The sequence below is a fragment of the Pteropus alecto genome, unplaced genomic scaffold, assembly GCF_000325575.1.
Source record: "Pteropus alecto unplaced genomic scaffold, ASM32557v1 scaffold270, whole genome shotgun sequence".
Lineage (NCBI taxonomy): Eukaryota > Metazoa > Chordata > Mammalia > Chiroptera > Pteropodidae > Pteropus > Pteropus alecto.
In genome coordinates this window covers 1790885-1817068 of record NW_006430735.1, presented here as the reverse complement: position 1 = coordinate 1817068, position 26184 = coordinate 1790885, and the positions used below count along the sequence as shown (strand labels likewise).

The 26184-nt window shown below is 34.5% G+C and overlaps 1 protein-coding gene and 1 non-coding gene across 2 annotated transcripts in view; one reads left to right on the top strand and one right to left on the bottom strand.

Annotated features, from left to right (window-relative positions):
• The window catches only part of BBX (BBX, HMG-box containing), a 244900-nt gene that overhangs the window by 200325 nt on the left and 18391 nt on the right, over window positions 1-26184 (bottom strand).
• Window positions 5784-5902, top strand: LOC112485252. Its single transcript, XR_003048386.1, has one exon. It is a non-coding gene; the product is annotated as a 5S ribosomal RNA (ribosomal RNA).

Here is a 26184-nt window from a genome sequence, read left to right as displayed (position 1 = left end):
CTTCTCTAAGCAGACAGACGAGAAAATGAAGCCACGGAAAGCCCCGTGCTCCTGGAAAATGAGAAGGGGGCAACAGGCAGGTGCTGCTGTTTTCAAAATATTGTAAAATTCTAACCTGGTCACTAAGACATGATATATATATATATATATACACATATATATATATATATGTATACACATCACATATCACGTGATATATATACACATTTTTTTTTGTATACACAAAACCTGATGAGAGAGAGGTTTACAATAACTTTACCCACTGATAAATGAAGTTTAAACTCCACCCTCTCTTCCAGAATCAAGTCTGTGTCCCCACCGGCTAGAAGGCAGTGTGGTAAAATGTCCTCTCCTGAATGAATTTATATTCAAGTTGCTTTCCCTCTGTAGCTCCTCACTGTTGCCTGGAAACAGGAAACCCTTCCCACCTACATGCTTCCTGACTACTCCCCCTATCTCCCTCTTGCAGTGAAGAGAATGTACCTGGCCATGGTTCTAGATACTGTTTATCTTAAGGAAGAGCTGGTTCTTTTAAATGAAGCAATGGCAGGAATTTTGCCATTTGTTTAGGGATATCATCACTAGCCAAATAAATTAGTACTGAAAACTTTAATTACTTAGACAGGAGAACCTCACTCCCCAAAATACACGTTACCTAAAAACATTTAAAAATGTTAAACACCAATTTATTAAAACAAGTGTGTCAAATAAAACCAAAAGTTATCCTGAGTTTTTTTTACCCACTACTTTGTCTCACTGATATTTCTTTGAAAACACTACTTTCTTGGAGTAAGGAAGAACACCATCCCTTTAATAGATCCCTATCCTTGAACCATCAGTCACCTTACCTTGGTAGCCCCTTAACTTCAACACTCACTCCACGCCAGTTGCTAAGCCTTTATGGAGTCTAGTTACTTACTCTTCACTTATTTGATCTTTCCTGTCCACTCCTTTTGCTACCACTAAGCTTTAGGTATAAATTAATTTTTATATAAGATTATTAAAGCAACAAGTGCTACTGATATTACTATCAATTATTTAAAAAATACCATGTGCCAAGAAGCGCAGAAGCCATTTACCTATTTCATTTTATTACTTTCAATAGTCAGTGAAGCAGGTACTATTATTACCTTACATTAAAGATGAAGAAAGTGAGATTGAGAGCACTTAAGTAACCTGCCCAAAGTCACAAAAATTTAAAGTAAGCCTCCAATTCCTTTTCTATGAAGACAGAAGCAGAACACCTTTATCTTCCAATCTTTCCTTCTATTCCTAATAATTTTTCTCTTTGTAAATGTGGTTTTGATAAATTTTAAATCAAAATGTGCAACTACTTCCTTGCTTGGTGAATCAGTGTGCTGCACACAAACACCAACAGTACCACACTCTCTAAAATCCCTTTAGAAACAGGTGTTAGGGATCCTTTTTAGTATTTTAATTAATGGGATTTAAGGCAAAAAAAAAAAATTTCATGTGCCTTTCAGAGATGTAGTAAAAAATAAATTTATTCTTGTGATTTAGTGTTTATAAAAAGTTTTGGGAGGGAAAAAAGTCACAAGAAAAATTTTGGTCAGTCCCTTCTTGCCAAAGCCCAAGACCCTAATGCCAAACCAAAATTCACAAGGTACAAAATAACTAACCATATAGAGAAATCAATCCTTGGAATGTTGACTTGTACTTAAAGAAGACAATGTCAGAAGTAAATTTGCATCACAAATTTATCCAGCTTACAATTTTGTCCTGTTAACATATCTTTGTTCTATAACTCTCCATAAATTTTGGCCTTCGTAGACATGAAATATACAAACAACCTTAACTATACTTGAGATCAGACCAAAAAAAAAGACCTCTAAAGCAAAACTGAAAACTAGAAACTGCCTCAAAGTTAGTGAATTGGTGAGGTCAATAAATTGAAATTATAAACTGTTATTGAGAATCTCTAGATAACACAATCTCTGATTTTTAAAAGGTCATTCATTCAACAAAATATAGGTAGTGTTTTGATTCTTAATATGTTGAAGAAATCACTTATGTTTGTGCCAACAAAATCATAAAATAGCCATTTAATTCTAAGCAACTCTGCAGGCAGGACTGGAATCCAGTTGCAGCGTTATGATTTACCAGCCACCTCAACCTCAGCATATGCCATGTATGACCTGAGACTTAGTTTTCCCACATCTGCAAAGATAACAATGACAACCCTGACTCTACCAATATGTTGTTATGAAAATCAAATGAGAATATAGGTGGGATCTAAAAATATAAAGTTAGGTTTTCTGAACTACATATTCCTTGGTTTTCTCCACATTTTAAATTGTCAAATATGAATAAAAGGCTTGAAGTCAATACTCCTATAATTTCTGCCATACATACATGCTTCATTTGTCTACATCTAGAAAACTTGCTTTTTCTGTTTTATTAAAACTTTGGAGATACTCAAGGACTGTTACTCAAGGACTGCATGCCTATTAAAATGATTTAAACTAGACAAAATTACTAAGTGGAATTAGTACAATAACCAGTACTGAGTCAGCGATTATTAAAGATATGATTTTTACTTTTGACATTTTCAGCCACGGAAATTGCATTTATCCAAAGCCAAAACCAAAAACCTAAAAGAACTGGGTGAATGATGTGGTGTTTCAATGAAAATCAGTATTATAAAACTAGTATAAATCCTATACCCTACTTCTTCGGACTACAGGTATCCATTTCCATCAGATGGTCAGTGTGGGAAACACTGAGAGCAATTTTGCCAGAAACTAAAAGAGTTGTGAGCTAGTAGATTTATTTTCCTAAATGAAAACCTATGCCACTCACTGAAAAATGCAGTCCTAAAACATCTATTTGCCCAAAAGGTGACATAATCAAGCAAATCCGGAGTAATCAAACTGTCCATGAATACTGGCAACAGAATGAGAGAATGTCAAATAAACCTAAACTGATATTATTAAAATAGTTACTACATTTAGTATGGCTCATAATTCAATATACAACTAAATAGTCTATGCCTTCATAAAGTGGTGAGGAAGGGGAGAGGAAAAGGGGAGGACAACTGAGAATTTTATTATTTTTAATTGAAATTACATAATTAAACAACTAAAGAGGAGAAAAAATTCTTTACAAGAAACTTTATCATCAAGTTCATTGAGACATAAATGTTTTTAGGCTTAGATTATCCAGGAAAAGTCTTGGTTTTGCCATTAGAAAGAAAATTTAGAATGGTAGAAAGTATTTATTTAATTGCCAGCTTCTCTGTGGGTTTAAGTAATCCTTTGGTTCTAATACACCTTTCACTTATCCTTCTAGTTTTAAGTCTGAGACCATTCTAATGTCAGTGGTCAGACACTTGCAGTTTCAAAATATAACTGGACATTTGGACAATAGCAACTATTGTAGCACCTCACTAACCCAGAAAGTCTGCTTGAGTTGGCTTACACTGCCCTCTACAGCCTTGAGTCATTTCTTCTGAAAAATAAATCTGCATTTTTTTAACGTGGAAGTACGGCACAGAATAAGGGGTCAAGAGATATTATTCAGCATTCGGTTTCATCTCTAAATCACATTGATAATGGTGAAGTGAAAGCTGGATTTTTAAATATTGTTACACGCCTTTTACCCATTTTTATTCATTAACCTCCCAATGAGGAACTTCCTTTATTTCATTTCAGTAAATAACTGAGTGATTATTATGTATGACACTGTGCTAGATGTTAGAAGTACCAAAATATATGACATAATCCTTTATCTTTCATAATTTCCAAAAGCACCCTAAACTTTAATAATTAAAAATATATATGTACTTGAAATCACATTTCTTTAAAGATCAATGCGAAGCTGCTAGATTGCAAAGGAAAGTAAAATAACTTGTACCTAAATATAACTTAACACAATGCTATCTTGAAGTAAGAGAATGCTGGTTTTAATTCTGGAGTCCTCTAATAGCTGTGTTATCATGGCTAAGTTACTAACCTTTCTGGATCTCAATTTTCTCATTTATAAAATGAGGATTTTTATAATACTTGCCACTAGTTTTAGGGAAGAATATGTGATATAACCCTTGAAACCATACTGCCTTATAATAGTGAGTGTTCAATAAATGATAATCATTCAATTATTTTTATTGCCCATGTATATTTTCCAAGCCCAAAATGGAGACACATAGTCTGAAAAATGTTAGTGTACTTATGAAGACAATGAGAAAGATTTTATATTAGGACTGTCTCCAAAAAACAAAACTGTGTATGTCTTCTAAAATCTACTGAAAACACTTAAAAACACTGTAATTATGTTTAATCTAGGTTTCATCTTTAAAGCCTACATATTTTCACAAATATTTTATTTTTGTACCTCAAGAAAATTTGAGTTTATAACTCAATGAGATACCAGATGATTTCATTAAACCTTCAATATTTTTAATCTTCATAAACATAACTTATTTGATTCTTTTGTTATTTTGACTTAATCTATGTACATATTAAAGGATCGTAATTGTGAAAAGTTGAAAATAGTTGCATTAATGTAGGATAATTATTGTGAACATGATCTTATTCTACTGATAAAGGCATAAGATTGAATATAGTATTTTCATTGTTTTTACTGGATTATTACTGTTTATACTTAATGGGATAACATTAAGAGTTAGTATATGAATTGCAAATTTACTTAAAATTTTTAAATAACCCAGAAAACAAATGTGTTGGTACACTAGTAGTAAAGGTACTGACTTCTTTTGAAGTGAAAATTAACAAATAGGGTGGCTCATGACATCACTTAATGGAATTTGTTTGGTGTTGTTTTATATTATTTAAAATGGGCCTCTTAATATAGCAGAGGTAAATCGGTATATTTTCAGAAAAAGATTGGTCTTTCCTAGTCATACTTCAATAGCTATAATAATCTTTTATTTGAATGGTTGATAATTTAAATGTTACTTTCTAAAATCAGCCTGTTTATATTTATATATTAAACACTGAAATAATTATACCATATGGATGGTAATTTTAACCTTTTTAAAAGAGAATTTGTAAATGTACTAATAATGAGAGAAGGCTGAGAAGAAAGGAGGTAACACATTGAGAGTTTACTTGTAATTATAAAATATTTAGATATAAATACAAACATGCAATTACTTTTAACACATAACAATCACCAATCCATTTCAGGCATTTTTTGTCTTCTCTGAAGAATAACAATCCCGGTAAATTAGCCCTTAGATAGGTACCAATTGTCTCAAGACAATGAATTAAGTACATTTTAGGTTTTGCTCTTATTTTTAAAAATATATGATTGTCACAAATCCTTTCACTAGGAATTTTTGAGAAGTAAAGAAAGGACCATCAGTTCCACAAAATTCAGGAGATGCGGAGTTTTAGAAGTGGTCACCAGCACACAGTGATTCGGTTCCAGAATAACTATACCATCTTAAGAAGGTAGTATACTTTCTGGGTAATATCTATCTTCAGTCTCTTAGTCTAACATGATATAATTTCCTGTAACCTTTATTTATCCTTCATATTATGTTGCTAAATTATTTCTTCACAAAGGAAGTACATTACCCTTTCAGAAAAAGTAAATGCCCAACAAAAGTCTAGAAAGTAGAAATAAAAAGAGGGTAACAGGAAAAAAAAATAGTTTTAAGTCACAATAAATAAATGCACCTATTCAGAGATACGTTCAGGCTAAATTTAAATAAATAAAATGTAAAATCTAGTTACATTCATACCCATAAAAGACACACCTAAAACAAAATGACATACAAAGGTTTGAAATTCATGAATGTGGTCTACGGCCATACCATCCTGAACACACCCGCTCCCATCTGATCTCGGAAGCTAAGCAGGGTTGGGCCTGGTTAGTACCTGGATGGGAGACCACCTAGGAAGACCAGGTGCGGTATTTTAATTTAAAAATTAAAATAAAAATAAATAAATAAACAAAATTCATGGATGTGAAACTATACAACAGGCAAATGGAAAGAGAAAGTATGCATAGCAATAGTGACAAAAAGACAAAAAAGAAATCAAAGAGAAAATCATTAAAAGGGATAAAGAAATATTTAAGTTGTCAAAAAAAATAATCTTCCTAGAGTGAATAATAATCACTGATTCTTATACATTTAACAAGAAGTTTGGAAATACATAAACAAAAAAATTCAAAAAACAGAAACTAACCATCACAACCACACTAGTAAACTCTAAAACACCTCTCTCAGAAAATAACAGGAAAATTAAAGCAAGATAAATAATATGATGAAGGATAGGAATAACACATTTCAAAAAACATATAATGTTAACCTAGCAGATGTAAATATGTACATTCTAGACTCCATATTAAAAGAAATCACATTCTTTTCAAACATATGTGAAATACTGAGATTGATCACACAGCAGTCTACAAAGGAACTATTTACACATTCCTAAATATTACTATTCTTCAGGCCACATTCACCTAAATACAGTAACATAAATAATCAAAAATAAAATGATAGCCCCAAAAGAATTTTAACTTAATTTCTAAGTAACGTATTGGCTAAAAAGTAAATCAAAGTGCAATTTTTAAATAATTCAAACTGGCAATGACCTACTATATAAGAAGCATGTGAGACGTCATCAAAATGGCACTAACAGGAAAAGTGCAACAAATGACATTTTGGAGAATAAAAGTTTGAAAATAAATGAATTATTTCAAAACAAGCACTAAAAAGAAAAAAAAGAATTAGTTAGGATAAAATAATTTAATAAACATATGAGAATATGTGAAATGTGCAGCTTCCTAACAAAATATAAATTATCAAAACTTACCAAAGCAAGCAGAAAACTAAACAACACAATAACCAAAGTTAAAAACAAAAAAAAAAGAAAATTAAAGCAGATGCCAAAGACCTACATCCTCAAAACAGGCACTATAAAACTGAGGCAGTTTTATAAGAGTTCTAATAAACATTCAGAATAAATAATTTTTACTTGAAGCAAACTATTCAAAAGCATAGAAAGGTATGAGGAACTACATAAGCTAAGGCTCAACTTAACCCCATGCTAGAGCCAGGTAAAAATAGCAAAGAAAAAAAATTATTGACAATTCACACTTCAGCATAGATGTAAAATTCTTGAGTAAAACTTTTTAAAAAATAAAACAGTATGAAAAAAAGTAACATCAAGTAAAGTTTATCTCAGAAACTCATCCTTATCAACGCAATTCACTATATTGACAGGGTAAAAGAAAATGACACCATCAATTCAACAAACTAGTTTACTACACATTCATGGATCAAATTTCTTAGCTAAGGATAGGAGAGTTTCCTTAACCTGATAAAGAGGATTAGTAGTAAAATGAATATTAGATGCATTAAAACATGTAAAAATATATACACTATCACTAGGAGTATAATCAATACTACATCAGAACAAAAGAAGAAAAATAGAAAAGTTAAAAGACTGGACAAGGTAACAGAACTATCATTAGTTATATATGATTTGATTTTCCAGAAGAAAATATTTAAGAGAATCAAATGACAAACTAGTAAAACTAGTAAGAGAGGTATTATAAAGCTATATAATTCGATCCATTATTTCCACAGAAACTGGAAAAAATACATCAATAAAATGCAATATGTAAATTCAAAAACCAACCCAAAATATTTGTACATTATAAAAGCATTTCCGATTAAAAAAAACACACACTAATCCACAGATGGGCTGGAACAGGCTGCCCCTTCGTGTGGGGTGGGGTGGGGGGTGGGTATGAAGGAATGGGAGAGGGTAAAAATATTCATCTCTACCCCATGACATTAACAATGAATTGCAGATAGTTTTTTGTTTTGTTTTGTTTTGTTTTTTTAAGATTTAAACATGAGAATCAAACAGATACACGTATAAGAGAATATACAAGGGAGTATACCAATGACAATGGGGTAAGAAAGGCCTTAAAGTACAAAACGAAAAGACAAGAAGAAAAAGATTAATAAAAACAGACAATATCCCCATGAGAAATGACACTATTAACAAAGTTAAAAATAAACTGTGAGATTTACTGTATATATTAATACATGTTAGACAAAGGAATATATGGACTATATATGTAAAGCTCATTCAAAATCAATACCAAGAAAAAGAGGAAAGCCTAATAGCAAAACGGGCAAAGGATATACACTCCATGTTCTGTATCCATGGGTTCCACATCAATGACATCCAGGAGTTCAACCAAGCACAGCTCAAAAATATTTTTTTTAATGTTACATTGTCGCTGATGTGTACTGTGTAGTTAGGCCTATGATGGCTGTTTCTGTACTGAACATGTACAGATTTTTTTTTGTTATTTATCCCTAAACAATAGTGTAACAACTATTTACATAGCATTTACATTATATCAGGTATTATAAGTAACCTAGAAATTATTTAACTACAGGGAGGATATGCATAGGTGATATGTAAATACTATGCCATTTTATATAAGAGACTTGGGCATCCAAGGATTTTGGTATTCTCAGGGGTCCTGGAGCCAAGGGAGAAATGTATAAGCAGGTAATTAAAAAAAAAAAAAATTGGCTAACAAACAAATGAAAGTATGCTCTGTTTCATGGAAAATTTAAATTAAAACAAGATGATTTTCATAAATCAGACTGGAAAAAATTGAAAGTTTGATAATATCAAGTCTGGTAAAGGTATAGAAAAATAGTGACTATGCTCTGCTTTTTCAATGAAAAAATATATATGTAAGTAAATGCACTGAAAGAGTTCTAACAAAGACACATCTAACTGATAACGTAGCTAATCTGGGGAGTTTGTGGAACAGGAAGCAAAACACTAAGATTGGGAACAGAATCGAAAAGAAATTTCTTTTATTCATTCAACATTCATTCACAAATATTTATTTAGTGTTTAATATATGCCAGGCTTTGTTATATGCACTGTATATATGGAGCAAACAAAACAGAGGAAGGACTCTCGTTTTTATTAAGCTTCCTTTTCTACAAAGAAAAAGGCAGGCTCTAAACATGTAAGCCAGCAAATAATTAAAATACTATTTATTTTAAATTAACTTCAAAAATCAGTAAATACTAGGAAAAATAAAACAGGATTGTATTTATCCTGAAATATATTGGTCTTGGACAAAGAAAAATGTATTCATGCATTACCTGTGAAATAGAAACAGTAATTTTCTAAACTTTATCTTCTGTATAATAGTTTATACTTAAGAAATTTATGTACATAATATTTAAACTTTGAAATGCCCAGATAAATATTCCTAAAAGGCCAAATACAGCAATGAATGACCAGAAAATGGGTTTAATACAAGAAACAGATTTCTGGTGATATGCCTATATATCCACTGTGGCACCAAGTGGAGGGTAGTGCCTTGTGTCTGTTCCTCAGAAATGGAGCTAAAAAGCCATACCGAGCTTCAGGAGGCGGTGAGTAAGCTACACGGGTCTTGAGAAAGAGGCAGCGGAAAGAGGCAGCGGAGGGCCCCTGAGGCCAAACTCAGGTACTAACTGGGCAAAGGATGTCCCTCCATTAACAACCTGCCACTCCTTCCCTCCCACACTCACTCACCACCCACCCTCAACACACACTGTTGTGTAAAGTTCCTTCCACACAAGCAAGGAGAAGAGCTGCAGAGCCCAAGGCTGTGGAGTTGACAGGACTTCTAAACCAAAGAACCTTAGGTGGATGGTAAGATAACTTTCAGGTTTTCAGGTCAAAAACAGATGTCAGTCTAAGTCCTAAATATTTGCAAAATACCACGCATAAAAATGTCCCCCATATTTTGAAGGGAAAAAAAGACCTTTGGCTGCTATGGTCTTGTGGTTCATTTGATAAGAAAAGAAAACCTCAAATATTGGTACTTTGGAAGTTATATTCTATTTGATTAAAATATTTTGTAGAAATGGTAACCCATTCCTTTTTGGGTCACCCACAGTCCTTTCAGTAGAAATATAAATGTGAATAGTATTCTTTCTGGCTTAGAACTTTTCTCTTATTTTCATTCTAAAATCTGAAATGTATAAACACAGATTTATAAATCTAGTTAAACAAGAAGCAGTTTCCGAAATTAAAAAAGCTCCTCTACTTTTTAATTTATCATTAATATTTGTCAAAAGTATACTCACGTATATATTTTACATATTATTTAATTTGTTAAAAATTCTATTCCTGAAAAAAATAAAGGAATTATATGAAATGTGATATTCGAAGATTCTTAATTAATTATACGGGACAACTACAAACATTAAAACATAGCCCATTAAATAAACCCTGCATTTGTCTAAAGCAACGACAGACTCTAAAGAACCATTATTCTTTTAGGATACTCATGTCCACATCTGCCTACTACAAAACACATGTTCAAGGCATGAACATCTAAGAAAAGCGAAACTTCCCTTAAAACAAGTGTGTTTATTTGAACACACATTTTCAGAACCAAATCAACAAGTGTTTTACAGGTTCACACTCATAAGGGATCATATGTGTGTTTATTTGAATGTAATCTCATTGAAATAAACACAGCTGCGTTTATTTCAACGTGTGAGAATCAAGATCTACACATGTTTGTGCAAGAATGAATCATGAAACCATTGCTTGGTGCATGGAAATGTGACTAGGAAATAGCACACAGCACAATCACTTCTTTAAACACATCACTGAGAATTAAATCTATAGCTAAAAAATATTTCAAGAAAAGGGACAATTCAATATGCCCAAAACGCACTCACAAATATCAATATATACTGTCAAGCATTAAAGTATTTCCTTTATATTTCATTTGAAAAAATTAACAAAAAAAAGAAAACAATGATAAATAACAACTATGTGTGAACCCACCACCAAAATTTAACATTTTGTAGTACAGCTGACCCTTGAACACCAGGGACTTAAATGTACGGGTTCGCTTACAGGTCAGTTTCTTCAATAAATACTGTGAATGTATTTTCTCTTAATATTTTCTTAAAATTATTTTCTTTTCTCTAGCTTACTTTATTGTAAGAATATGGTGTATAATACATGAAACATACAAAATATATGTTAATCAATTGTTTTATCTTATTGGTAAGATAAGTAGGCTATATTAGCAGTGAGTTTTAAGGGAGTCAAAAGTTATATGCAAATTTTTGACTGCAGAGGAGATGGGGGTTAGCACCCATAACCCAAGTGTTGTTCAAGGGTCAATTGCATATATTTCAGATTTTTTTTTTTAAAATTGAAACACAATGTAAATAAAATTGACATCCTCCCATTTTTTTTCTCCGTGGTCCCATTCATCTTCATCTCTTCGTCCTCAGTGGTAGACATTGTCATAAATTTGAGCTAAACAATGCATACCGTTGTTTTGGATGTTTTCTAAAACATGGAAGATATAAAGTAAAAACTACTCTGTGATTTGGTTTTTGTCTGTCAACACTGTTTTTGATATTAATCCATACTAATTCACTTCATTCATTTGCACTGGTTCACATTCCTTCCATCATGATGAATACACCATAATGCAACCGTTTCTCTACTGGTGGCCAATGATACATTTCCAGTTTTCCCCATTACAAATCAATTCTGCTATGAATGCCCTTGTATGTGTGCCCTTGTCCAGATGCTTGACAGTTTCTCTAGGGTATAACTAGATGGAGAATTACAATATTTCTCAACTTTTGCTAGATATTGACAAATTTCTCCCTTGGTTAAGTGGTTGTGTTAAATTGTACTTTGATTTAGAATGGGTTCCACATAACCAGGACAAACTGTCCCAAGTATAGTGTTCAGGGAATTGGTTTCTAAAATGGCAAAATTTCATTTATTCCACAAGTTACCACACCTAAGATACAGACTATGCAGACTTTCACATTCTTGCTTGATCCACTCAGGTAGTTAGTAGAGTGGTTCTCAATCAGAGGTGATTTTGTCCCTGGGAGACATTTTGATCGTCATGACTAGGAGAATGGTATCAGCATCTCGTGGTTTGGAGGCCAGGGCTATTTCACTATTCCCTGTATTGCCTTTTGAAGAACAGAATGCCCACCTAGTTTGTTCCAGCATAAATTCATTTTCACTCCTTGGCCAAATATAAATTCCAGAAACTTCTGGCCTATGAAATCATTCTTTAGATAATAAGCAGTGACACCAAGTGGAAGTGTTTTCTGATATCACAAACAGTTCGACTCAGAATAAAGAAAATGAGCTATAGCATATAATGACCTTCTATAGTTCCATTAATCAAAGTATTAATAACATCTCTTTCTGAAGTAACTGACTATACATATCTAAACAGAAAGAACTGGAAAAACAACTAAATCTGAGTTTTGCGAATTATCAGAAAGAAATCTTACCTAATTTCCTAGTTGACTTAGTATCTTGGCTGACATTTTTGCCTTTTCTTTTATTTATAAATCTAAGCTACAGCAAGAGAGAAAGATTTTTAAGCTGGACTATTTAATTACCTCTTTTGGAAAAAAAATAAGACAGAAGATAAAAAGATACTATCTAGAAATTGCTGAAAAAACACATTTACTTTTGACTGAGAAGATTTTTGAGGATTTTCTTTTCGTTTTTCCAATTATATTCCCTATCCTGAATCAGAAAGCAGTAAGAGATTTAACTTTCTCTCAATTTAATATGCAAAATGTAACTTCGTTATTCATTTGGAAGCCAGGTGTGTCAATGTATTAAAAAAACTGAATAAGAAATTAAAAGACCAAGAATTTTATTCCTAATACTGACTCTCTCTTATTATTGCCATCCTTGGCAATTTTATTATCAGATCTTGTGGCTTTCAATAATTGCCTCTACAATAAAATCTTATAAAATCTACATATCCATCTCTGAGCCTGAGTTCAGCATTTCTAGCTACTTGCTTGACATCTCCACATGGCATGCCCTTTACCAAATTCCACACTCCGGAACCTGTGCTCCCAACCTGAACTGCACTTTTTATGAACACTCTCAAACACACTCCACCACTGAAGCTCCATCCATGTGCGAAAGGACCAGCACTCTCTTAGGCAACACACTCCACCACTGAAGCTCCGTCCATGTGCTAAAGGACCAGCACTCTCTTAGGCAGGTAGCTTCTACAATGGCTTGCTCACCTGTATTCCCCCAACTCCCTGTACTGCTTCATCTGTAGTATCTTTTCTATCCATTTCTTCTCATCCAATTTAACTGCCACAGACAAGAGCAGGTCTTAGTTTATCATGTACACTGATTGCTTCCAGACTTGTCTCCCTTCTGCTTATCCCCAGTTTTTCCTCCTAAAATTCACCCTACACATCTGTTGTCATATTAATCTACAGTACAGTTCTGACTACATCTCTTCCCAGACTAAAAATCTTCACTTGTTTGGCATCTAAGGATATCCATGACCTAGCTTACTTTATTTTAAGGAGTGTTGAATGACTTTTCTCCCAGAAACTCTTTAATAAGCCTAATCTTAGCCAAACAGAATAAACTAGCTTTCTATATACAAATCCACACTTGAATGCCATTGTGCCTTTTCTCGGGCTATTCCTTCTACCTAGAAAGCCTCTCACATAAATTGTACATGTCCAGATCTTCTCCTACATCAAGGCATAATAATCAAATGACACCCCTTTCATGAAGGCTTCTGTTTTCCTCAGTCAGAAGCAGCTCTCTCCTCTAAAATGTCTCTTGTTCATTTATGCCCATGTTGTTATTGCTATTGGTGTTCTGACCACAGGAGACAGTATAGCTAATAGTTAGGAAGATGGACTCTGGAGCCAGACTGCCATAGTTCAAATCCAACCACCAGCTGTGGGACTCTGAGCTAGTTACCTAACTTCCCTGTACCTCAGTGTAGTGGATGCTGGGATGTCCCACCCAGATCCCCTTTAAGCCAGCATACCCACTGCCCAACTGGAGTGCTATACACTCACAATTGCACAAGAGCTACCTTTTGAGAGATTCCTGGAAATTATATCTTTCCCTTTCAGTCCTCCAAGGCAGTGCCGCCCACTCTCGCCCAATGCCTGATCATCAAAGTGGCCCCCTTTGTTACCATTCACGCTCTAAAACTCCTTGAAGGATCCCACTGAGGCTAGATTTTTAGCAAAAGCCACATCTTTACCTGGTTTCTTCCTAAGTGCTTCTCAAGTTTTAATATCAATCGGAATCACCTGAGAGATTAGTTAAACAACAGGCTGCTGCCCAACTCACCCAAGTTTCCGATTCAGGGTTCCTGAGCGAGACCTGTGAAAATGTATTTCTAACAGGTGATGTTAACACTGCTGGTCCAGGGGCCAGTGCCCTCCCCTATCCTGCTTCCTTCCTTTCTCAGGTTCTTTCTGATCCCTCCCTCAATAAATCACCAGCACAAGAATCTGCATCTCAGACTCTGTTTCTAGGGAACCCAATCTAAAACACACAGCTTCTGAATGTATAAAACAGGCATATTATTAATTAACTCAAATGATTACTGTAAATATAAAATCAGATAATATATTAAATAAGCTTAGAATAGTAACTAGCACATAAAAAGCTCTTAACAAGTATTAGTTACCATCGTCGGCTCCCCTAATACTACTGAACATCTATTGAGCAGAGGGTCTATCCCTTAGCCAACTCTGTATCGTCTATATTACCTAACACCAATATCTACAATTAAAATCAATCTAGTGGGCTTAATGTATTGTGCATTGCACTAGATATACTAACTAAAATTTGGTCTCTACTGACAGGAAGCTTTAATATCTACTCTGAAAGAATCTGGAGGAAAACAGAGGTACAACACTTATAGTTGCAGGCAAAGTTCATGAAAGAATTCAAGAAATGGGAATAAAAAGCTGGGAGTGCGTCATCAGTGGAATTCCTGGAGGGTGACGACTGCAAAGGAAAGTGTCAAATGTTATCCTGGAAAGGATGTTAAGGGAACTAAATGGTAGACCACGTACATGTGAATAAGGCCTTACGACAAAATAGATTATCAGGAAAAACAATGCATGTGAATAAAACTTAGATTTCCTGATCACAAATCTATTGTTTAACTTAATAAACTATTCACAATTAGAACAGCAGAAATTTTGGGGTGTTTAGGTGAATGGTGGGCATTAACCAACTTCTCTAATTAATGTTGGGCTTTAACTAAAGAAAGTCCAATGACATGTCTAGCCATTTTGCAAAGCTATCTTGATGAAACCCACAACTCTCAAAATGGAATAATCATGCTATAGCCCCTGCCACCATCCCTGGAGAATGCATAGAGTGGTATAACAAGTAAAGGCATAAAATTAAGTAAATATCAATTTTCTTGATAAAAATAGTTTCAAATACTACTGTTAAAACATGTAGGCATATTCTTGATAGATGTGTGGATTACACCAGTGTATGCTTTTTATTAACACTCATCAAACATCATACTTAAGATCTACGCATTTCACTGTAATTTTTTTTAAAGTATATATTATGGGATAGAACATAATATTCAAATAGGTTTTTGAGATAAAGCATTGAAAAAATGTCAACAAATATGAGCTTCTGGTAGCACAATTTGGTCTATGATCCCTGACTTCATAAGAATATGACTATTTTTATCTACAATTCAGGAATTTTAGAAGAAAATTTTGAGACGCGGAGCACGAAGAAAACCAAACATTCCTCTGATTCTGACTTCCATGTTTAAGAGAAAGCTCCATAATCTAACCAAATGCTTGGTTCCTTAAAGTTTTCCAACATCTTCACTGGTTATTTTATATAAATTGAGTCTTTTCTGGCAATTTAAATGGGTGACCTGGTAGGATTACTACTTAAGACTGGTCTGTACCTTAAAACATACTTCCTAAAGCAAACTCTTCAAAAGAAATACCAGAAAAATCACAACCACAGTAGCCCCAGTGGGACAGCCCTGCTGGTTCTGTTAATTAAAAGAATAACTGCGGAAAGTTACCAGATACCTGTAAAGCTGTTAAACATCCAGCATTTACATGTAATACTCCCTAACAGGGAGAAGGGCTCTGAAAGTTTGTTCAGCAAAATGGTCTAGATCAAGACCAGCCTCTAAAACAGCATCTAATCCAAAAAATAAATACACATACACAAAATTATGAACATGAAATGAACAATTTTTTATATAATAATAAGCACATCAATCTGTTCAATAAACGTCTACTGAATCAGAGTTGAATAGGCAGTGGATTCTATTAACCAATAATTTTCTAAAATGAAAAGCAAAGTCATATCTTGAAGAAACTTGGCAGGATAGCAACAAAGAGTGATATAATACCAAAGCATGTGAGCAACAGAGCTGAGCAGGCCCTGACCCAACCAGGACAGTACTGGATCTGACAGTAGAGACAAGGGCTTGTTGTGGAAGGACATGGCTTGTTCCTCTGACATCAACTTAACAAGATTATGGACAAGCTCCAAAACCTCTTACTTGCTATAAAGCCCCATTATTTTTCTACCATAAATTTATATGTTATATTTTTGCAGAAATGCCTGTTTTCTCTTTTTATCTTCTCTGGGGACAATAGTTTGTAACATTTTTTGCCCTATGTTTAAGATAGGAATGCATAAGGGAAGGGGACGTATTTGTCTAGAAATTTTTAGGACTATTATAAATTATTACTCATTCAAATTCATGAGAATTTGAGTCAATAATCCTTTGCTGGATCCATGATTTCAAAGACTTAACCAGAGATGCTCTGAGAATTCAAAAAGAGAGCCTCTTTCAATGACAGCAATCCATCCCAGCAGTGTTTCAGATGCCCTTCCTTGGGACTTTAACCTTCTTTCTAATCTAGAGATGCATGTTGTATTTCCGAAAGATGAACATCACATTCTTAAATATGAGTGGGATAGTATTTTGGGTTCAGTTTCTGCTTTTTGATGAATAATTTTCTGTAGGACTTCTATCATTATAGCAGAGATGTGATCGCAGTAGTCAATGTCTTCTTGAAAAAGTTAACAAGCAGTCTCCAAGCTTTTTCCAGATTCTTTAAAGAAGAACCTAAGTTGTGTAGATTATTTCGACCTTTTTACATCACTTTTCTTGTGCTGAAGTGCTCCTGGAAATCTGTAAATTCCTTTGTGAGCTGGGAATATCTAAAACCTTAAACCAAGGGGCAAACACAAGAAAAGTATGCCAACTATATTACAGATGACTCTTGAACAACAGGAATTTGAACTGCATGAATCCACCACTTACATGAGAAATCTTTTCAACAAATATACAGTTGGCTCTCTGTATTTCTGGGTGTCACATTCTCTAATTCAACCAACTGGGGACTGAAAACATTTTTGGTCCACAGCTGGGAATCTGTGGATGCAAAGAGCCAACTGTATGCATTGTTCTGTTATTTTATATAAGGGACTTGAGCACTCTCGATTTTGGAATCTGTGGGGGGTCCAGGAAACAATTCTCTCTGGAACAATTCTCCTTCTGGCTATTATTCTCTTGTCTTCACCTCAGCTTCTAAAATGCAGCTTCTAAAATTCCAAAGTCTCTCCCCATTCATGCTACCCTTATAGGCACAACACTCATCTACCTCAGTCTATCCTTTAGTCTGGCATTAAAATGCATAGGCCTAGAAATTAGCCATAAGCACTTGGAAGCCTGGGGGAAAGTGGAGACTTGAACTCAGACTCTAGAGTCATAAGGACCAGAATTCAAATCCCGATGTAGAGAAGCAGCTAGGTAGTCTTCATAGGCAAAATGGGGAATAATAATGTCTATCTCACAGTATAATTGTAAAGATTAAACAAAATGATTTAAAATATCTATCACATATCTGATACATAATGCTCGATACACAGAAGAAATTATTATAAATACAGAAGAATTCATAAAAACGGTTAAATCCATCAGTATAACACAGCGAGGATTTTCATCATTCATTTTGATAAGATGTCTAAATATCAAATAAGTCAAACTTATTTAACAGACTGACCAGTCTATTCAAACTCAGCAAATTTAGCAGATCCTTACCAACCTGGGGTCACTGTTACTCCAAAATAATCTTTCTGAAGTAAGAATTTTTTCCTTATGAAGTCAAATAAAGTACACCATTTAAAGGGTGGCTAAAATGAGGTCTTTGCTATCTCAGCAAAAATGACTAAAAATGGCTTTGATCTATAAATCCCTAAATAATTGGAACTTCGGTGTCCTTAGAGATTGCAGATCTCCCTGCCTCTCATCATGGTTGTTGAGACTAACTAAAATGTCCCTGTTCTTCAGACCTGAACGAGGGAAATATGAAGAAACCCAGATGAGAATTCATCATCTTACTTCAAGAAAAAGAAGGTTTAGTTGGGGGAGGGGAAGTTGGGGTAAGTCCTGTTACCTTTTAATATTTTCACGTACACTTTCACGTACACGTACGCTTTTACTGATTTGGTCATTTAGAAAAAACAATTTTAATTTTAATGATGATTTAGAGTATAGTCACTTGATTTCACACTTTTCCAACTATAATGTTGGAGTAATATCTATTTGTACTAAGCCCATAATGCTTGTTTTCTCTACTACTATGGAAGCTGGCACTGGGGGTACCTACTTTTATTAACTTTATATTCCCCAGGGTTAATATCATGCCTGTGAGGCAGTACCTCAACATGTTTGTTGACTGAATATAATGGTTTCTGAGATCATCCATTCAAGAGTTTACTTCGGAATATAACAAGAGTTGTTTTGACTGATTCTCTAACATTAGCAGAGGATCAGATCAAGTCCAAGAGCAATCCCTTAGCACACTAATGTCTCTCACAGCTGAAATAAACCTAGCAATTATTTACTGGGGGCATCATCTATGGGCCTTGCACTCTGCTCAGAAAAAGGCAATGTTCTGCAACAAAATTAACATAGGCCTTTCAGTATCCTATAAGAAAAAAGATACAAGTCAGGAATTTATGAAGGATACTAAATAACGTGAATTTTAAAATACTACATTAGTCACCGTTTTTGGAGTTTCTTCTCCATGTAGCTTTAACAAGTCATAGGGTCACAAGGAGTTACCCTGGGAAGGACCTTGCTGATCATTCCAGGCCAGTCCCTATTTCATAGATGAGAAAACTTAGGCCTGTTGAAATAAAATGGCTTGCACGGGTTATACACTTTGGTGGTGCACAAGCCAGGGATGGAATCTGGTCAGGGTTCATCAACTTTCAGGACTTAATCCTAACACACAATTATACTTATAAGGTCTATGATCCTGAAAGAAAGAATCATATATATTACATCTTTATATTATCTCTTCTTAGAGTCTTATACATTTATGCTAGATGTGAAGGCAAAAGCTGATATGATTTGTCTGAAGAATGCTTTTCCTAACAAAAATGTATTATTCTAAATAAAACTTAAAATATCATTACAATTCTAAATGTTTCTTTAAATGTGGAGGGCGGGGGAGGGGAACTTCCCTGAAATGTTTTCTTGGAAACCACTTTTAAAAAATGGTAATCACAAAGAATTTTCACATAAAAATCAACAAAGTGTTATCATTGGGCTACATTATTGATTCAAAATGCAGCATTAAATAAGTAACTGATATGTGATTTCTGTATTTCCCCTCTCCTTTCCTGATCTGTATGTATGTATTTATAACACAGAATATAAAAAGGGCCCAAAAGAACTATAAAAATATATTTACAGTATATAAAAATTGAACTCTGCTATAAATTACCTAAACACTAATATAACTTTACTTAATATTCTTTTGCTTTCATGGTGTTTATAAGGGCTTTTGCGAGCATGACTTAGTGCTAAACTCTTAGAAAAGTTGTTCAGTTAATAAGATTTGATGCTTTCATTTTCTCAAAAGAGTTTCTTCCTATAGCAAAAGGAAGCATTCAAAATCATTCCACTGAGCTACAGTTGTAGTTTAGTGTGCTGTCAATTCAGCCTCTCAAATATCACTTGGCTCCATTCGTGGCCACCCTAGATGAGTTCCTAATTACTTCCAGTCTCTGATGCTGTAATAGTCTCATCACCTGATGCTCCTGCCACCCATTCCCCTGCTTCAATGTTACCTGTGCAGAGTACGAAGGCTGCTTCAATGAACCTCCACTGCCTGGCCTGGCAATTATGAGCCCTTAGGATTGATCCATTATTACTCTGAAGCAATATTTCCCTTGCATTCACCCTTTCCTAAAGGCCTGTGGAATTCTCATTCTCTGGCCTGCCCTTTACCAGGATCGTCTTTTCCCCTTGTTTACTTATGCAAGAAATATTTGACAGCATATTCTGTACCACCTGCTAAAAATACAAAACCAAATAACTTAATTTCCCCATGCTCAAAGGGTATGCCCAAGCCCCATTCAATCTTCAAGACCCATTTCAAGTTTCCATGAAGACTTCTCTAATAATGGAGCCAAATGTTACTGCTCCCTCATCTATCCTTTTAGCATATTGTCTTTACTCTCCTGAGTGACTAATCACCTTCTCCAAAAATCAACACTCAGGTGTTGAGCATCTACTATACCCAGGCATGTGCTAGCTTCTTCCCTTTGTGTTATCTCATTAATGTCTCATAAGGAGGTTATTTCTGTACTTCCTCTCCCTGTTGTATATACTTCTTGTGAGCAGGGATATCATTTTACCCACCCTTATCCTCTTGGTAACATTCACAGTACCCAGAACATAGTAGATGCTCAATAAATATATGCTGAATGAACAGATCTATAAATAAATGTAAGAATGGGGGAGAAGGGACAATTTATTCTCTCATAAAAATGTTTGAAAAGTATTAGCTCAACGCTTCTCTTCTCCTTGTCTTGACTCTTTATAGATTATTTTAAAACTTAAATGTACCCTTCCATCCATTCAATTTTTTTTTTTAAAGCAATTAAGAACAGCACACTTGTTAAGATGCTCTTCTTCTCAGTCTGGAAGGTATACTTACTAGCTCACTTGACTGCTATCAGCGAATTTCAAAGAAAAATCTTAAGAAAAGTATGAGTGAGCACTTTAGTTTCAAGGAATGCACGTGGTTTGCCCCTAATTCTGCCAACTACAGAGAAAGCCATCCAGAGTACGAGGCATCCTTTTCAAAGCATAATAGCAGATTCCCCAAAAGCCTGCCATCAGGTACGAGTTTCTGTACCACCTTCCATACTGAAAAGGAATGTTTCCAAGAGTGCCAGAGCACTCTAAAGATGGTCATGGAAGAGGACAGGACTTCCTAAAGTCAGCACCGCGCTCCCCATCTTTGTACGAACTACTCTGAGACTTGCCCAATTCCTTACAGAGTAAGACTCCGCACTCTGTCTCTCCTTCATTTTATTTTTCCTGTAATATATTACCATCTGACATTGCATACAACTTATTGTCTTTCTTCCCCAACTAAAAGGTACCCTAACATCCAGATAGCATTTTTTAACCATATTATTATTATTGTTATAACCCCAGAGACTAGAAAAGAGCCTAGCTCATAGGAGCTCAGTAAATGTTTGTTGAATGAATGTTACAATTCTTTTTTATTTATCTTAAATGTATAATATTACCTATTATCAAGATTTCACCTTCCCCTAAGATAACCCCTTATTTTCTGAACCTGTTTTTTCATACACGAGTATAAGTATAAGATTCTATATGTTGCTTACAAATAGACAAATGAACACACACATAGATAAACTCAATATATTTAACAGAGGCAAAAGAATTTATATAAAAGAGTATAAATTCACAGCTGTTAAGTGTGCAAAGCATTTGACTGCTTTACATAGATTTTAGCTTTTGATTTCCAAAATGATTTTAAAAAATAACTATTATTTTTCTTCTTTATAGATGAGAAAACTGGACTACCAAGAGGTTAAGTGCCTGGCCCAAACTCATACAGCTAAGATGTGTGTGGCACAGATGACATTCAAATGGGGCTTGTCTGACACTTGATGATACTTTTAAACCTTGCTGCCTCCCAGGTGTGGCTAAGCCCAGAACTCAGTTTTAAATCACAAAAAGAAGCCAAACAAATGGGGGTAAGGGGTGCAATTCTTCCGGAAACCAGATATTAAGAGTCCAGGTGTAAGATTCCCTGCAAAGGGAACTGGCTTTGAGATTAGATGCTGGTCCCTCCTATGTGATGCTAGGTAAGGGGTCCCAAACTCCCAGGCCACAGACAGGTACCGGTTCGTGGCCTGTTAGGAACTGGGCCATACAGCAAGAGGCAAGAGAGTAAAGCTTCATCTGTATTTGCAGCCCCTCTCCAGCGCTAGCATCACCGCCTCAGCTCTACCTCAGATCATCAGGCATAGATTCTCATAGGAGGAGTACTGGGTCCCTGGTGCCAAAAAAATTGGGGACCTCTGTGCGAAGTAACTTACTCATCCTCTTAGAGCCTCAGTTTCGAAATTTGTGAGGGGAGGAGAGTGGGAGAGAAGGGAAGAAAAAAAGAAGTGGAGGAGGTTGGATAAATTATACTGACCAGCAAAATTCATTATTATCTTTAGAATGAGATATTTGAAAGTGCATGTAAAAATGCCTGATATACAATAGGTAGTAAATACAGGTTATAAATTTAATGTCATATTTGACTCATTTCATGAAGAGTAGGACAAATACATTTTTAAAATGAAAAGAAAACCAACTGGGATAGATTTCATGATAATTTGAGAAAGATTTGATCAGATCTTAAAATTTTATATGTCAGAAGAGCTTGTGAAACTAAATGCAGCCTTACATTTCATTCATCCTTTAACTAACTCCTAAATGCCTCTTTACTTGATAGGTACTGAAGTAGGTATTGTCAAGCATATAAGGCACAATCATCACCTACATAAATAAGACAAAGTTCAATAATTTCATTCACTAAACAGGTATTTAGTGAATGGTTGCCAACACCATAAATTTACTAAAGATATGTTTTAGAACCATCATAAATTCCTTCAAACTTTTCTTAAAGTTCTGCAAGATAACTATAATTTATGCCACCATCCTAACTACAGCTAAGATTTAAATCTATAAATTTTAACCAAAAAAAAAAAAAGTGAGAATGAGTTTCATTACATGTTGTCAGAGCAAATACTTCTCTAGTACTATTTCATTATAATATAAAACAGCTTGTTTAGATAATTGTTACCTAAATAGCATTTATACACTTTTAAAGCAGAGAAATAAGTATTGATTAGTCTTTCAAACTATCTTGAACATTATGAAGTTTACCTAAAATACTCATTACTCCAAAGTCAGAATAAATAAATAGAGCAGTTCTGTTAATAGAACTATAAGAGAAACAGGTAGGTAAGAAGTTACTCAGCAAACCAATATAATTACTTTTCCTTCTGAAAATACAGCAAGAGTTACAAGGATAAAGGAACCATACCTTACTTTCAGGTACAATAACTATATCACATTTGTGATGAAGGTAGCTTTGCAGGTATGCTGAATGAAAGGTCCAGCATGACAACCAGTTTTCCAAATATCATGATCAAATATCTAATTCATAAATTTTAAATTAATAAGACACTTAATTTTTTTCTTACGTTAACATTATGATTACTGTAAATTTTTATGGAGGTATATTTTTTTGTTGTTAACGCATACATCCCAACCTTTTTCATAACCTAAAAAAGTAAAAAAAAAATCCAAAAGAGAACATGAGTTTCTTGCAAAGATTATCTCACATGACATAAATGATTTAGTCATATAAACTAAAATGATTTTTCACTAAAAGTACTTGATAATGACTTATTTAATCATGTAGCCCTGTGTATCACGCAATCAAAAATCTAGGTTTTATTTCGTTAATAAGGTAAGCAAATAACTAGGGCTCTGACAAAGGGCTTTTAAACATATGGTCCTTAAGTTATTCACACTAACATTTCCAAAAATTATGACAACAGTAAAATTACAAATGTGATAAAATTCAAAAACTAGTTTATTTGTGGGTAGGAATAACTAGAGAATAAATATCATCTCAGCAAAGTCTAAAGAGTTAAGGAATCAAAATATGGATGATCAGTGGCTCCCAGGTCTTGGGTAGAGCTCATCTTCAGAGGGCACAGAAAAGGTTGCTGATACACATAAACTTAACATTATTTAATCAGTCTGCCCTGAGCCAGGAAGCCTGCAGGAAAGCTGTAGAGAGGTTAGGTATATAGTGTGAGAAAACTGGTCACTGGCCAGTGGGTCCTAAAAGTAAAAGTTTAAGGATTACCTTGAGGCTTCATGTATAATATTCCTACTAGACACAATTAGCACCTTTGAGCTACTGTAAACAAGCAGTCTCCTTTTTACAAACCAGCAACATTTTACTGCCCTTTCTCACAAACTGTGTAGAGGACTAGTAAGAGAGCATCATTTCAAAATCTTTGTTTTGAATCCTGTATTTTTCAATCATGTCACTGAGCTGAATAAAAGGCCCAGTACAACTGTTGTTTTAACTACTTAATGTACCATCACTACCTACTGGGTATGGCTCAAACTCAACCAGGGAAGAACCAAACTATAAATAGGGCAATGGATTTCCTACTGAATAGCCCCCAATTGCCATTCCTTATAAGAATGAGAAAGGCAGTTCAAGTGATTCCATGGACCAGCACAAAGATAGTTATGCACTGTTATCCTTCCAAATGTGTAGGGGACTAAACCTCTACAAACACTAGTTGCCCAAACAATGACCCTAAGCTCAGACAAGCTGCATCCTGAAACCTTCTGCTTGATCTGCTACCACCATTCTCGCACAAAAATTAAAAGCTTTTATTTCCATTTAGCTGCCACTTAAGATTTATAAAAAGTTCATTTTTCCTTTCAGTCTCTTAAGTTGTCACAGATCATACTTTCCTCATCACAGGTTGCCAATTTTTGGTGTGTTAAAAATCTCATTCAATTGTACTTATATGGTGTGACAATTAACTGTTTAATGACAGATAAGAGTGGATGCTTAAAGTCATTCTGCATTCTCCTGCTGCACCTATCTAATAAGGGAAAGCTCCTTTATAAAGGTCAGAAAATTTTCATCTTCAATCAGAACTCTAAAAAGAGAGACTTTGAAAATATATTAAATTGGTTGGGCCAAGAGATGTTTAAGAAAATACAGAGCCTTTGGTTAATACATGGCAGAGGTAAGAAATGTCTCTGTTATCTATTCTCTTAATTTCAATTATTTATAATTTTAAAAATAAGGATTTCATAAATAACATTTTACATTTAAGAACTCTAGTTTTCTCGATGTAATGTTTTAATACCTGATGTCTGAATACATGATCTCCTCAGATATAATTGCCTTCAGGGTCTCCAGGAACAGCTGTGTAAGTTGTGCTATGTACAACCCTAGGGGACGCCACTCACATCAGAGAGCATAGATCTATATGTTTATTATGATAATTGCCTGACAAAAGGCAGTAAAGTATCTTGTTCTAACAAAATCAGTCTGTGATGGCAATTTTCTAACATCTGGAACTAGAGTATCTCAAGAAAAGGGTACCTTTTTACTGATATACAAAGGAGAAAAATAGGCTAGCAGCTGCCAGGACTACCTGGCTCTTATTCTATGTAAGTCAGGAGCTGGAGGATGGCCACTCCTAAGTGAATTCCCAGAAGCAGAGCTCTGAAGGAATACCAGGCTTCCTCCTGAACTGCAGAGCAGAGGTTAATTTCTCGAAAACGAGCCATAAAAATGCCAAACCTGAAAATATCATGTAGAGTCTTAACTCACTAATGTTTAGCCCACACACATTTCAGTGGATTCAGTCAGTTACAAGGTATGCAATCACTGTTTCACTATCGCAGTTTCTTAACAAGGCCACCATGAGGCGTCCCAGCACACAAATCAGTTAAATCGCTTTCACAACTAAAGCTGTTAGGGTTTTACTATCTTTCTCCTGGTCAACAGCTATGAGTCGTTTATATTTTGATGGAAAGAACAAAATCTAACAGCCCTAGAGACTTTAAAGGCTCTTTTGCTTATAATTAGAATGAGCTGCTTCAGGGCTGGGATGGTTTTTCCTAAAACCAGACCGTAATAAACTTAGGGCATTTGATAAACTGGCATGCCATTTAACAATGTGTTATTGTTTTACAAATTCTTCCTCTGTTTTCACAGGACTCAGGGCCATGTTTCAGTTGACTATCTGTTGACTACCAAAACTGTTACATTGCTAAATAAATTAGAAGTCAACTAGTAAGATAATAAAATGATTTCGAAGTTAATATGCATGATGTTATATATAGCTTTATTCTAACAATACATAACATTTTAGATCTTTAATTGTTTTAACCATTTATAAAAAATAACACAAAAAAGGTAACCAT